Consider the following 11259-nt stretch of genomic DNA (forward strand, 5'->3'; position numbering starts at 1 on the left):
TTGGAAAGTTCCAAACAGCAGCCTCCTCCTTCCTGGATGTTGCTGCCCCCCACGGCAGGACTACCGTGTATTAAGATTCTGCAACAAAATGCCCAAGCATATAGGGGCGCACCTGTGATGGGAGAAACCGACCATGTCATGAGTGATGTATTATGTTACTTTACCAGCAGTGCATTGCGGGGGCGTGAGTTATAGTTAGCTGAACTAACTATAACAGGGGAATTTCTAGGGTTTTATACGAGGGAAATGTCCAACTAACTATAACGCCCCTGAAACCTATGGTTTTTTCAGTGAATTTCAAAGGTTTTTTAAATGCCAATTCCTAACTATAACGTGCATGAAACCTATGGTTTTGTCTGTGAATCTCCAAGGTTTTTTAAATGCTAATTCCTATCTATAACTTATCTCTAAAGATATCATGTTTAATGATTTTCATTGGATTTCTATATTTTTCCAATTCAGTGTGTCAATTTCATTAATTATGTTTTTTTTAAAATACTTTTTTATCACCATTTTTTAAACTTATTTTTTCAATTAATTCTTTTAAAAATTAAAAAATATTATTTGAATTTAATGGGTTTTTCAAACATATATTTTTATATTTTTAAAAAAATATTATGTTCAAAACTTTATTTTATATATTTTTTTTCCATGTTTTTGGATCCGCGCACCCAACGCAAGAGGATCCGTGCACCAAACGCGATAGGATGCGTGCACCCTGCGCGCATTTTGCAGTTTAAAAAAAAAAAAAGGGGGGCCCAGGGGGTCCTTCTGGGACCCCCTAAGCACCTCTAGAGGGTCAGAGTATTTCCACTTTGCCCCCTTTATATGTTTTAGACACTTATTCCCCTTGCTTCTTCAGCCTCGCTTCTACCGAGGCAGAAAATGGCCGCCAACAGTTCCTGGTTTCGAATGTAGACAGACACTCGACAGCCAATTAGCATTCAGTGCGCGATCGGGAGGGTGCGCGCTCTGTTCGGGGAGGGTGCGCTTATGGTGCGGGTAGGGTGCGCGGATCCTCCCCGGCCTTAGATATATATGTACTTTTAACTCTAATTTTCTCAGGAACTACTGAACGGATTCACACCATTTATGCAAAAGGCACGAGTCTGAACTGCGGACTACCTCTTTGCCAAATTTGGTGTAATTCCGTTCAGCGGTTCGGGCTGAAGCTGCGACAACAGATCCTATGGGAAATTGTATGGGAAAAATGCGTTTTGGGACCCCCATTTTTTCTCGGCCCCCGCTTGACGAATCACCACAAAACTTTCAGGGTAGGAGCGAAGCGGAGCTGGCCAAAAGTTTGGAAAATTTTGCAAAGATTTGTCAACCGGCGCCAGACTTATTGGGAATAGAATGTTGCGGATTTCTTACGGAAAATAGGTCCTAACTATAACTATCTACTGGCGACCGCCAGTAGATAATATATATATATATATATATATATATATATATATATATATATATATATATATATATATATATATATATATATATATATATATATTATCAAACAAATGCCCGAAAGCTTTAGGGACGAACACACAAACAGGGAAACCATCCGGTTTTCTCACTGGCAGCTCGCATCGAACATGAAGACACAAGCCACTTGCTTCGTCACTTGAGAACAGTCTCCCTTGGACCTGACGCGTTTCAGGGCTCACGCCCTTTCTTCAGAGGTCACTTGTAAGTATTAGGCTTGCAGGGGGTTCTGAGCATGCTCCTCCTTTTGTACTACCCTGAGTGGGCCCCGCTTCACGCGAGTCGTGACTGATGCATGCTGGGATATAAAGTCCCGTTTCAGAAAAATGAAATTTTCTTTGAGTAAGTCCTGCGCAACATACTGGATTTAAAACATATTTTCTACCCTGAGTGGGCTCCCAAATGACGAGCAAGTTCTTTTTCGCCCTCCCTGTTGTGCTGTGTTCGGCAAGAACAGTTCTGGCCACAGCCTCCTTCGTAGCTCCTCGGATGGTTCTGCCCCCCACGGCAGGGCAGCCGTGCAAAAATAGTATCAAACAAATGCCCGAAAGCTTTAGGGACGAACACACAAACAGGGAAACCATCCGGTTTTCTCACTGGCAGCTCGCATCGAACATGAAGACACAAGCCACTTGCTTCGTCACTTGAGAACAGTCTCCCTTGGACCTGACGCGTTTCAGGGCTCACGCCCTTTCTTCAGAGGTCACTTGTAAGTATTAGGCTTGCAGGGGGTTCTGAGCATGCTCCTCCTTTTGTACTACCCTGAGTGTGCCCCGCTTCACGCGAGTCGTGACTGATGCATGCTGGGATATAAAGTCCCGTTTCAGAAAAATGAAATTTTCTTTGAGTAAGTCCTGCGCAACATACTGGATTTAAAACATATTTTCTACCCTGAGTGGGCTCCCAAATGACGAGCAAGTTCTTTTTCGCCCTCCCTGTTGCGCTGTGTTCGGCAAGAACAGTTCTGGCCACAGCCTCCTTCGTAGCTCCTCGGATGGTTCTGCCCCCCACGGCAGGGCAGCCGTGCAAAAATAGTATCAAACAAATGCCCGAAAGCTTTAGGGACGAACACACAAACAGGGAAACCATCCGGTTTTCTCACTGGCAGCTCGCATCGAACATGAAGACACAAGCCACTTGCTTCGTCACTTGAGAACAGTCTCCCTTGGACCTGACGCGTTTCAGGGCTCACGCCCTTTCTTCCGAGGTCACTTGTAAGTATTAGGCTTGCAGGGGGTTCTGAGCATGCTCCTCCTTTTGTACTACCCTGAGTGGGCCCCGCTTCACGCGAGTCGTGACTGATGCATGCTGGGATATAAAGTCCCGTTTCAGAAAAATGAAATTTTCTTTGAGTAAGTCCTGCGCAACATACTGGATTTAAAACATATTTTCTACCCTGAGTGGGCTCCCAAATGACGAGCAAGTTCTTTTTCGCCCTCCCTGTTGCGCTGTGTTCGGCAAGAACAGTTCTGGCCACAGCCTCCTTCGTAGCTCCTCGGATGGTTCTGCCCCCCACGGCAGGGCTGCCGTGCAAAAATAGTATCAAACAAATGCCCGAAAGCTTTAGGGACGAAAACACAAACAGGGAAACCATCCGGTTTTCTCACTGGCAGCTCGCATCGAACATGAAGACACAAGCCACTTGCTTCGTCACTTGAGAACAGTCTCCCTTGGACCTGACGCGTTTCAGGGCTCACGCCCTTTCTTCAGAGGTCACTTGTAAGTATTAGGCTTGCAGGGGGTTCTGAGCATGCTCCTCCTTTTGTACTACCCTGAGTGGGCCCCGCTTCACGCGAGTCGTGACTGATGCATGCTGGGATATAAAGTCCAGTTTCAGAAAAATGAAATTTTCTTTGAGTAAGTCCTGCGCAACATACTGGATTTAAAACATATTTTCTACCCTGAGTGGGCTCCCAAATGACGAGCAAGTTCTTTTTCGCCTTCCCTGTTGCGCTGTGTTCGGCAAGAACAGTTCTGGCCACAGCCTCCTTCGTAGCTCCTCGGATGGTTCTGCCCCCCACGGCAGGGCAGCCGTGCAAAAATAGTATCAAACAAATGCCCGAAAGCTTTAGGGACGAACACACAAACAGGGAAACCATCCGGTTTTCTCACTGGCAGCTCGCATCGAACATGAAGACACAAGCCACTTGCTTCGTCACTTGAGAACAGTCTCCCTTGGACCTGACGCGTTTCAGGGCTCACGCCCTTTCTTCAGAGGTCACTTGTAAGTATTAGGCTTGCAGGGGGTTCTGAGCATGCTCCTCCTTTTGTACTACCCTGAGTGGGCCCCGCTTCACGCGAGTCGTGACTGATGCATGCTGGGATATAAAGTCCCGTTTCAGAAAAATGAAATTTTCTTTGAGTAAGTCCTGCGCAACATACTGGATTTAAAACATATTTTCTACCCTGAGTGGGCTCCCAAATGACGAGCAAGTTCTTTTTCGCCCTCCCTGTTGCGCTGTGTTCGGCAAGAACAGTTCTGGCCACAGCCTCCTTCGTAGCTCCTCGGATGGTTTATATCCCAGCATGCATCAGTCACGACTCGCGTGAAGCGGGGCCCACTCAGGGTAGTACAAAAGGAGGAGCATGCTCAGAACCCCCTGCAAGCCTAATACTTACAAGTGACCTCTGAAGAAAGGGCGTGAGCCCTGAAACGCGTCAGGTCCAAGGGAGACTGTTCTCAAGTGACGAAGCAAGTGGCTTGTGTCTTCATGTTCGATGCGAGCTGCCAGTGAGAAAACCGGATGGTTTCCCTGTTTGTGTGTTCGTCCCTAAAGCTTTCGGGCATTTGTTTGATACTATTTTTGCACGGCTGCCCTGCCGTGGGGGGCAGAACCATCCGAGGAGCTACGAAGGAGGCTGTGGCCAGAACTGTTCTTGCCGAACACAGCGCAACAGGGAGGGCGAAAAAGAACTTGCTCGTCATTTGGGAGCCCACTCAGGGTAGAAAATATGTTTTAAATCCAGTATGTTGCGCAGGACTTACTCAAAGAAAATTTCATTTTTCTGAAACGGGACTTTATATCCCAGCATGCATCAGTCACGACTCGCGTGAAGCGGGGCCCACTCAGGGTAGTACAAAAGGAGGAGCATGCTCAGAACCCCCTGCAAGCCTAATACTTACAAGTGACCTCTGAAGAAAGGGCATGAGCCCTGAAACGCGTCAGGTCCAAGGGAGACTGTTCTCAAGTGACGAAGCAAGTGGCTTGTGTCTTCATGTTCGATGCGAGCTGCCAGTGAGAAAACCGGATGGTTTCCCTGTTTGTGTGTTCGTCCCTAAAGCTTTCGGGCATTTGTTTGATACTATTTTTGCACGGCTGCCCTGCCGTGGGGGGCAGAACCATCCGAGGAGCTACGAAGGAGGCTGTGGCCAGAACTGTTCTTGCCGAACACAGCGCAACAGGGAGGGCGAAAAAGAACTTGCTCGTCATTTGGGAGCCCACTCAGGGTAGAAAATATGTTTTAAATCCAGTATGTTGCGCAGGACTTACTCAAAGAAAATTTCATTTTTCTGAAACGGGACTTTATATCCCAGCATGCATCAGTCACGACTCGCGTGAAGCGGGGCCCACTCAGGGTAGTACAAAAGGAGGAGCATGCTCAGAACCCCCTGCAAGCCTAATACTTACAAGTGACCTCTGAAGAAAGGGCGTGAGCCCTGAAACGCGTCAGGTCCAAGGGAGACTGTTCTCAAGTGACGAAGCAAGTGGCTTGTGTCTTCATGTTCGATGCGAGCTGCCAGTGAGAAAACCGGATGGTTTCCCTGTTTGTGTGTTCGTCCCTAAAGCTTTCGGGCATTTGTTTGATACTATTTTTGCACGGCTGCCCTGCCGTGGGGGGCAGAACCATCCGAGGAGCTACGAAGGAGGCTGTGGCCAGAACTGTTCTTGCCGAACACAGCGCAACAGGGAGGGCGAAAAAGAACTTGCTCGTCATTTGGGAGCCCACTCAGGGTAGAAAATATGTTTTAAATCCAGTATGTTGCGCAGGACTTACTCAAAGAAAATTTCATTTTTCTGAAACGGGACTTTATATCCCAGCATGCATCAGTCACGACTCGCGTGAAGCGGGGCCCACTCAGGGTAGTACAAAAGGAGGAGCATGCTCAGAACTCCCTGCAAGCCTAATACTTACAAGTGACCTCTGAAGAAAGGGCGTGAGCCCTGAAACGCGTCAGGTCCAAGGGAGACTGTTCTCAAGTGACGAAGCAAGTGGCTTGTGTCTTCATGTTCGATGCGAGCTGCCAGTGAGAAAACCGGATGGTTTCCCTGTTTGTGTGTTCGTCCCTAAAGCTTTCGGGCATTTGTTTGATACTATTTTTGCACGGCTGCCCTGCCGTGGGGGGCAGAACCATCCGAGGAGCTACGAAGGAGGCTGTGGCCAGAACTGTTCTTGCCGAACACAGCGCAACAGGGAGGGCGAAAAAGAACTTGCTCGTCATTTGGGAGCCCACTCAGGGTAGAAAATATGTTTTAAATCCAGTATGTTGCGCAGGACTTACTCAAAGAAAATTTCATTTTTCTGAAACGGGACTTTATATCCCAGCATGCATCAGTCACGACTCGCGTGAAGCGGGTCCCACTCAGGGTAGTACAAAAGGAGGAGCATGCTCAGAACCCCCTGCAAGCCTAATACTTACAAGTGACCTCTGAAGAAAGGGCGTGAGCCCTGAAACGCGTCAGGTCCAAGGGAGACTGTTCTCAAGTGACGAAGCAAGTGGCTTGTGTCTTCATGTTCGATGCGAGCTGCCAGTGAGAAAACCGGATGGTTTCCCTGTTTGTGTGTTCGTCCCTAAAGCTTTCGGGCATTTGTTTGATACTATTTTTGCACGGCTGCCCTGCCGTGGGGGGCAGAACCATCCGAGGAGCTACGAAGGAGGCTGTGGCCAGAACTGTTCTTGCCGAACACAGCGCAACAGGGAGGGCGAAAAAGAACTTGCTCGTCATTTGGGAGCCCACTCAGGGTAGAAAATATGTTTTAAATCCAGTATGTTGCGCAGGACTTACTCAAAGAAAATTTCATTTTTCTGAAACGGGACTTTATATCCCAGCATGCATCAGTCACGACTCGCGTGAAGCGGGGCCCACTCAGGGTAGTACAAAAGGAGGAGCATGCTCAGAACCCCCTGCAAGCCTAATACTTACAAGTGACCTCTGAAGAAAGGGCGTGAGCCCTGAAACGCGTCAGGTCCAAGGGAGACTGTTCTCAAGTGACGAAGCAAGTGGCTTGTGTCTTCATGTTCGATGCGAGCTGCCAGTGAGAAAACCGGATGGTTTCCCTGTTTGTGTGTTCGTCCCTAAAGCTTTCGGGCATTTGTTTGATATATATATATATATATATATATATATATATATATATATATATATATATATATATATATATATTATCTACTGGCGGTCGCCAGTAGATAGTTATAGTTAGGACCCTGTTTCCATAGGAAATCCGCAACATTCTATTTGGAATAACTTTGGCGCCGGTCGACGAATCCTCGCGAAATTTTCAAAATAGGTGGGGCGCTATGCTCCGCTCCTACCCTGAAAGTCTCGGGGGGATTCGTCAAGCGGGGGCTGAGAAAAAAGGGGGGTCCCAAAACGCGTTTTTCTCATGCATTTTTCCATAGGACCTTTAGACACAGCTACAGCCCGAACGGCTGAACAGAGTTACTTGAAATTTGGCAGAGAGGTAGTCCTCAGGTCAAGGAAGTGCCTTTTGTAGGTTTGGTGTAAATCTGTTCAGTAGATCCTGAGAAAATAGCATTTAAATCAATATATATATCTGTGGCAGCTTACGGTGCGCTTACCGTGCGCTTACGGTAAGCTTACCGTACGCGTACGGTGCCGTGCGCGAGCGCGATTCTGATTGGCTGTTAGATCTAAGTAAACATTCGAATCGGTCGAAACCAGGAAGCGGCGGCCGCCATTTTCTCTCTCGCACTCTGAGTGGGGCAGCAAAAACAAAGGGAAAAAACATCTAAAGGGGCTGTGTATTCAGTTCCACACCACCTAGCATTGATGAAGGTGTCCCCCAAGAACCCCCAAGGGCAATAAATCAATTTTATTTTTTTTCGAAAAATCGCCGATTACGCTTACCGTACGCGTACGGTAATAATTTACGAAAAAAAAAAAATATCCACACTATTTCTACCCCGTGTGCAAATGGTGCCCGAAGGGCACGATTTGAGCATGGCACATATATTAATCGAAAATATAAACGAGTACCTTTCACAACGAAGCGCATAATATGTCCTCCATGTGCGGACGGTGCGCGAAGCGCATCGTGTGTACATGGCCCATCCAGCGTAACGTGGGCACGCGGTGCGCGCAGCGCACTGCGTGACCACCGTCCGTGCACGGCACTAACTGCGTAAAGTGGGCGCGCACGCCACGAATGGCGTAAAGTAACTTAGCATTTAAAAAAACGTACAAATTCACTGAAAAAACCATAGGTTTCACACACGTTATAGTTAGGAATTAGCATTTAAAAAACCTTGCAAATTCACTGAAAAAACCATAGGTTTCACACATGTTATAGTTAGCTGGACATTTTACTGATAAAAAACCAATGAAATTCCCCCGTTATAGTTAGTGCAGGCAACTATAACTCACGCGACCGCAATCCTCTGCTGATGACATATGTGTCTTTATGAAAAAAAAATATTTGTAATATATGTATAGCTAAAATTTAATGGAAGAAGACATGGGCAAATAAGTGTCTAAATACAGTATTAGCATCAGCAGAGGATTGCGGTCGCGTGAGTTATAGTTGCCTGCACTAACTATAACGGGGAAATTTCATTGGTTTTTTATCAGTAAAATGTCCAGCTAACTATAACATGTGTGAAACCTATGGTTTTTTCAGTGAATTTATATATATATTTACAAATTACCTACTGGCGGTCGCCAGTAGGTAGTTATAGTTAGGACCACGTTTCCATAGGAAATCCGCAACATTCTATTTTGAATAACTTTGGCGCCGGTCGACGAATCCTCGCGAATTATTCAAAATAGGTGGGGCGCTACGCTCCGCTCCTTCCCTGAAAGTCTCGGGAGGATTCATCAAGCGGGGGCTGAGATAAAAGGGGGGTCCCAAAACGCGTTTTTCCCATGCATTTTTCCATAGGACCTTTAGACAGGGCTACAGCCCGAACGGCTGAACAGAATTACTAGAAATTTGGCAGAGAGGTAGTCCTCAGGTCAAGGAAGTGCCTTTTGTAGGTTTGGTGTAAATCTGTTCAGTAGATTCTGAGAAAATAGCCTTTAAATCAATATATATATCTGAGCCAGCTTACGGTACGCTTACGGTACGCTTACCGTACGCGTACGGTGGCGTGCGCGAGCGCGATTCTGATTGGCTCTTAGATCTTAGTAAACATTCGAATCGGCCGAAACCAGGAAGCGGCGGCCGCCATTTCGTGTGTTTCACTCAGAAAAAAAAGAGTGATAACAAGAAAAGGGGGCAAGGAGGAGAGTTACAGACCCCCTAACATTTGTGAGGGGGTCAAAGAAGGACAGAAAAGTACAAAGAAAACATTTATTGATTTAAAAAAAAATCACGGGGTACGCGTACGGTAAGCGTACGGTAAAAAAAATAAAAAAATAAAAAATGAAATGCAGATTTAAGAGTTTAGATATTAGGGGGCTCTAAAAAGAGCCGTTGTGTTTATGAAGTTATTTTTTAGTGGTACCTACAAGTAAGTACCGATGCAGAGTCTAAGGTTCAAGAGGAAGACTCTGTTCCCTTCATCATTGAAGTGCACACCATCTCTTCTATAAATGTCTTGCATGTCGTAACGCAAGTTGTTGTGGTAAATGGAACCCATACCATAGTCACGGAGGAAAGCAGAAACAGATTTGTTGACGTGCTTTCTTGCTTTGTCAATCTGCGGACAGAAATGATTGGACCAGTTCCATTTTTGCCTTTGGCATATGTTAGAAAACACAAAGGCAGTTTTAGGGAAAAGTGAAAACAGTTGTGCAAAGGTGTCCTTCATAAGCATTTCCAGACCTACCCCAGTCAAAGTGCCTAGGTCATTGCCACCACAGTGCACTATTATGAGGTCAGGGTGTTGGATTTGCATGAAGGATTTCACCAATGGCATCAATTGGTGCCACTTTAACCCTCTCTGACCAATCCATTTAATGTCTACATTTGGCAAAGCAAGGTCTCTCACCATACCTGTTTTCTCTGCAAACTTTTCACTCCAGAAGACATAGCTGTGTCCTACAATCCACACTGTGAACATCTTCAAAGGAGATCTGGATGCACTCAGGAGGTGTATTTCAGTAGAATGGTAAAAAGAAATGAAAGACAGTTTGGAAATGGAGGCATACATATTTTTTTATAAAAAAAAAGAACTGATTGGCTGTTTCATACCATTCTACACTAAAAACTAGGCTGTATGTGTAAATTTATAGAAGCATGTTTTGTATTGGTACAGAAAAATGTGTTACCAAAGAACAGTACTATGGATTTGCTGTTAGGTTTGAAAAGTCAAGCACTCCTGCTCTTTGGAAATGAAACATTGTGTGGCGAACTTCTGACCTAACTCCACACAGCAGTGTTCCATGAGCTGTTGCTATGGTAGCAGGCAGAAGTCAAGTTGGGGGAAGGGTACTAGGCAGAAGTCAAGTTGGGGGAAGGGTACTTTTGGAAAAGGGTTGGTTTCCAACCAATAGAAATGTGTGATTACATTTGAAAAAAAGGGGGAAGCACTGAGATTTGAAATTAACATGTATATGTGAGGAAAAATAGAGGGAAACTTTGCCATTATCTGGTTCTGCTGAGAGGAGAGAGGTGTAGAGAACAGAGATCCTGGCTCTGATAATCTGCTGTTTGAGTGCCACATTTCTTTCACAACTAACTAATTTTAAAGGTGAGTTTAGAGTTTGAGAGGAGATGTATATGGTAAATTAAGAAATGAATAATAGAAATGCAATTCTTTTTGTTGAAGTTGTGTTTATTATTTTCTGTTTTGGGAGAAATTTAAATGTGAGGAACATGTAAAATAATATGGACTATGTTTTCACGATAAATTAAGGTGTATTGGTATAAAAAAATAATAGTTTAAGGGTTTGAGGTTGGACTCAGTAATGCAAATACATTCAGCATCACTAAGGCTGGTTGCCCTTGCTGGAATGTAGGCAGTCACCCAGGTTACACATGTTGGGAAATATAGGCAGAGATTTATTGTGTACTACTCTGGTAATTTTACATTTGCATTAGTAGGAAAAAGGGGGAGCCATTTTTTGGTGCAGAAGCAGACTCTTAGCACACACCCAGCTGCTTTCCATGTAGAATCATGCACAGTATTTACAAGCGAGTGGGGTTTGAGGTTTCAGTCAGTAATGCAAATACATTCAGCATCACTAAGGCTGGTTGCCCTTGCTGGTGTGTAGGCAGTCACCCAGGTTACACATGGTGGTGGTCTGAAAAAGCAGTCTGGACATGTGCTTTTTTAAGAATCTGAAAAGTGGATTCATAATGTGTCAGTCTGTAAAAGTGATTATCACTTGTCAAAAAAAAGAGCAGTAAGTGTGCTTTCAAATTGGCAAAGAAATTTCGTTTTGTGACTAATGTGAAAACATGACTCTGTGTGCATATAGGAATTACAGGTAGAGATTTATTGCGTTTTGCTCTGGTGATTTCACAGTTGCATTAGTAGGAAAAAGGGGGAGCCATTTTTTGGTGCAGAAGCAGACTCTTAGCACACACCCAGCTGCTTTCCATGTAGAATCATGCACAGTATTTACAAGCGAGTGGGGTTTGAGGTTTCAGTCT

This window comes from Triturus cristatus, chromosome 4_1 (assembly GCF_964204655.1).
Source record: "Triturus cristatus chromosome 4_1, aTriCri1.1, whole genome shotgun sequence".
Lineage (NCBI taxonomy): Eukaryota > Metazoa > Chordata > Amphibia > Caudata > Salamandridae > Triturus > Triturus cristatus.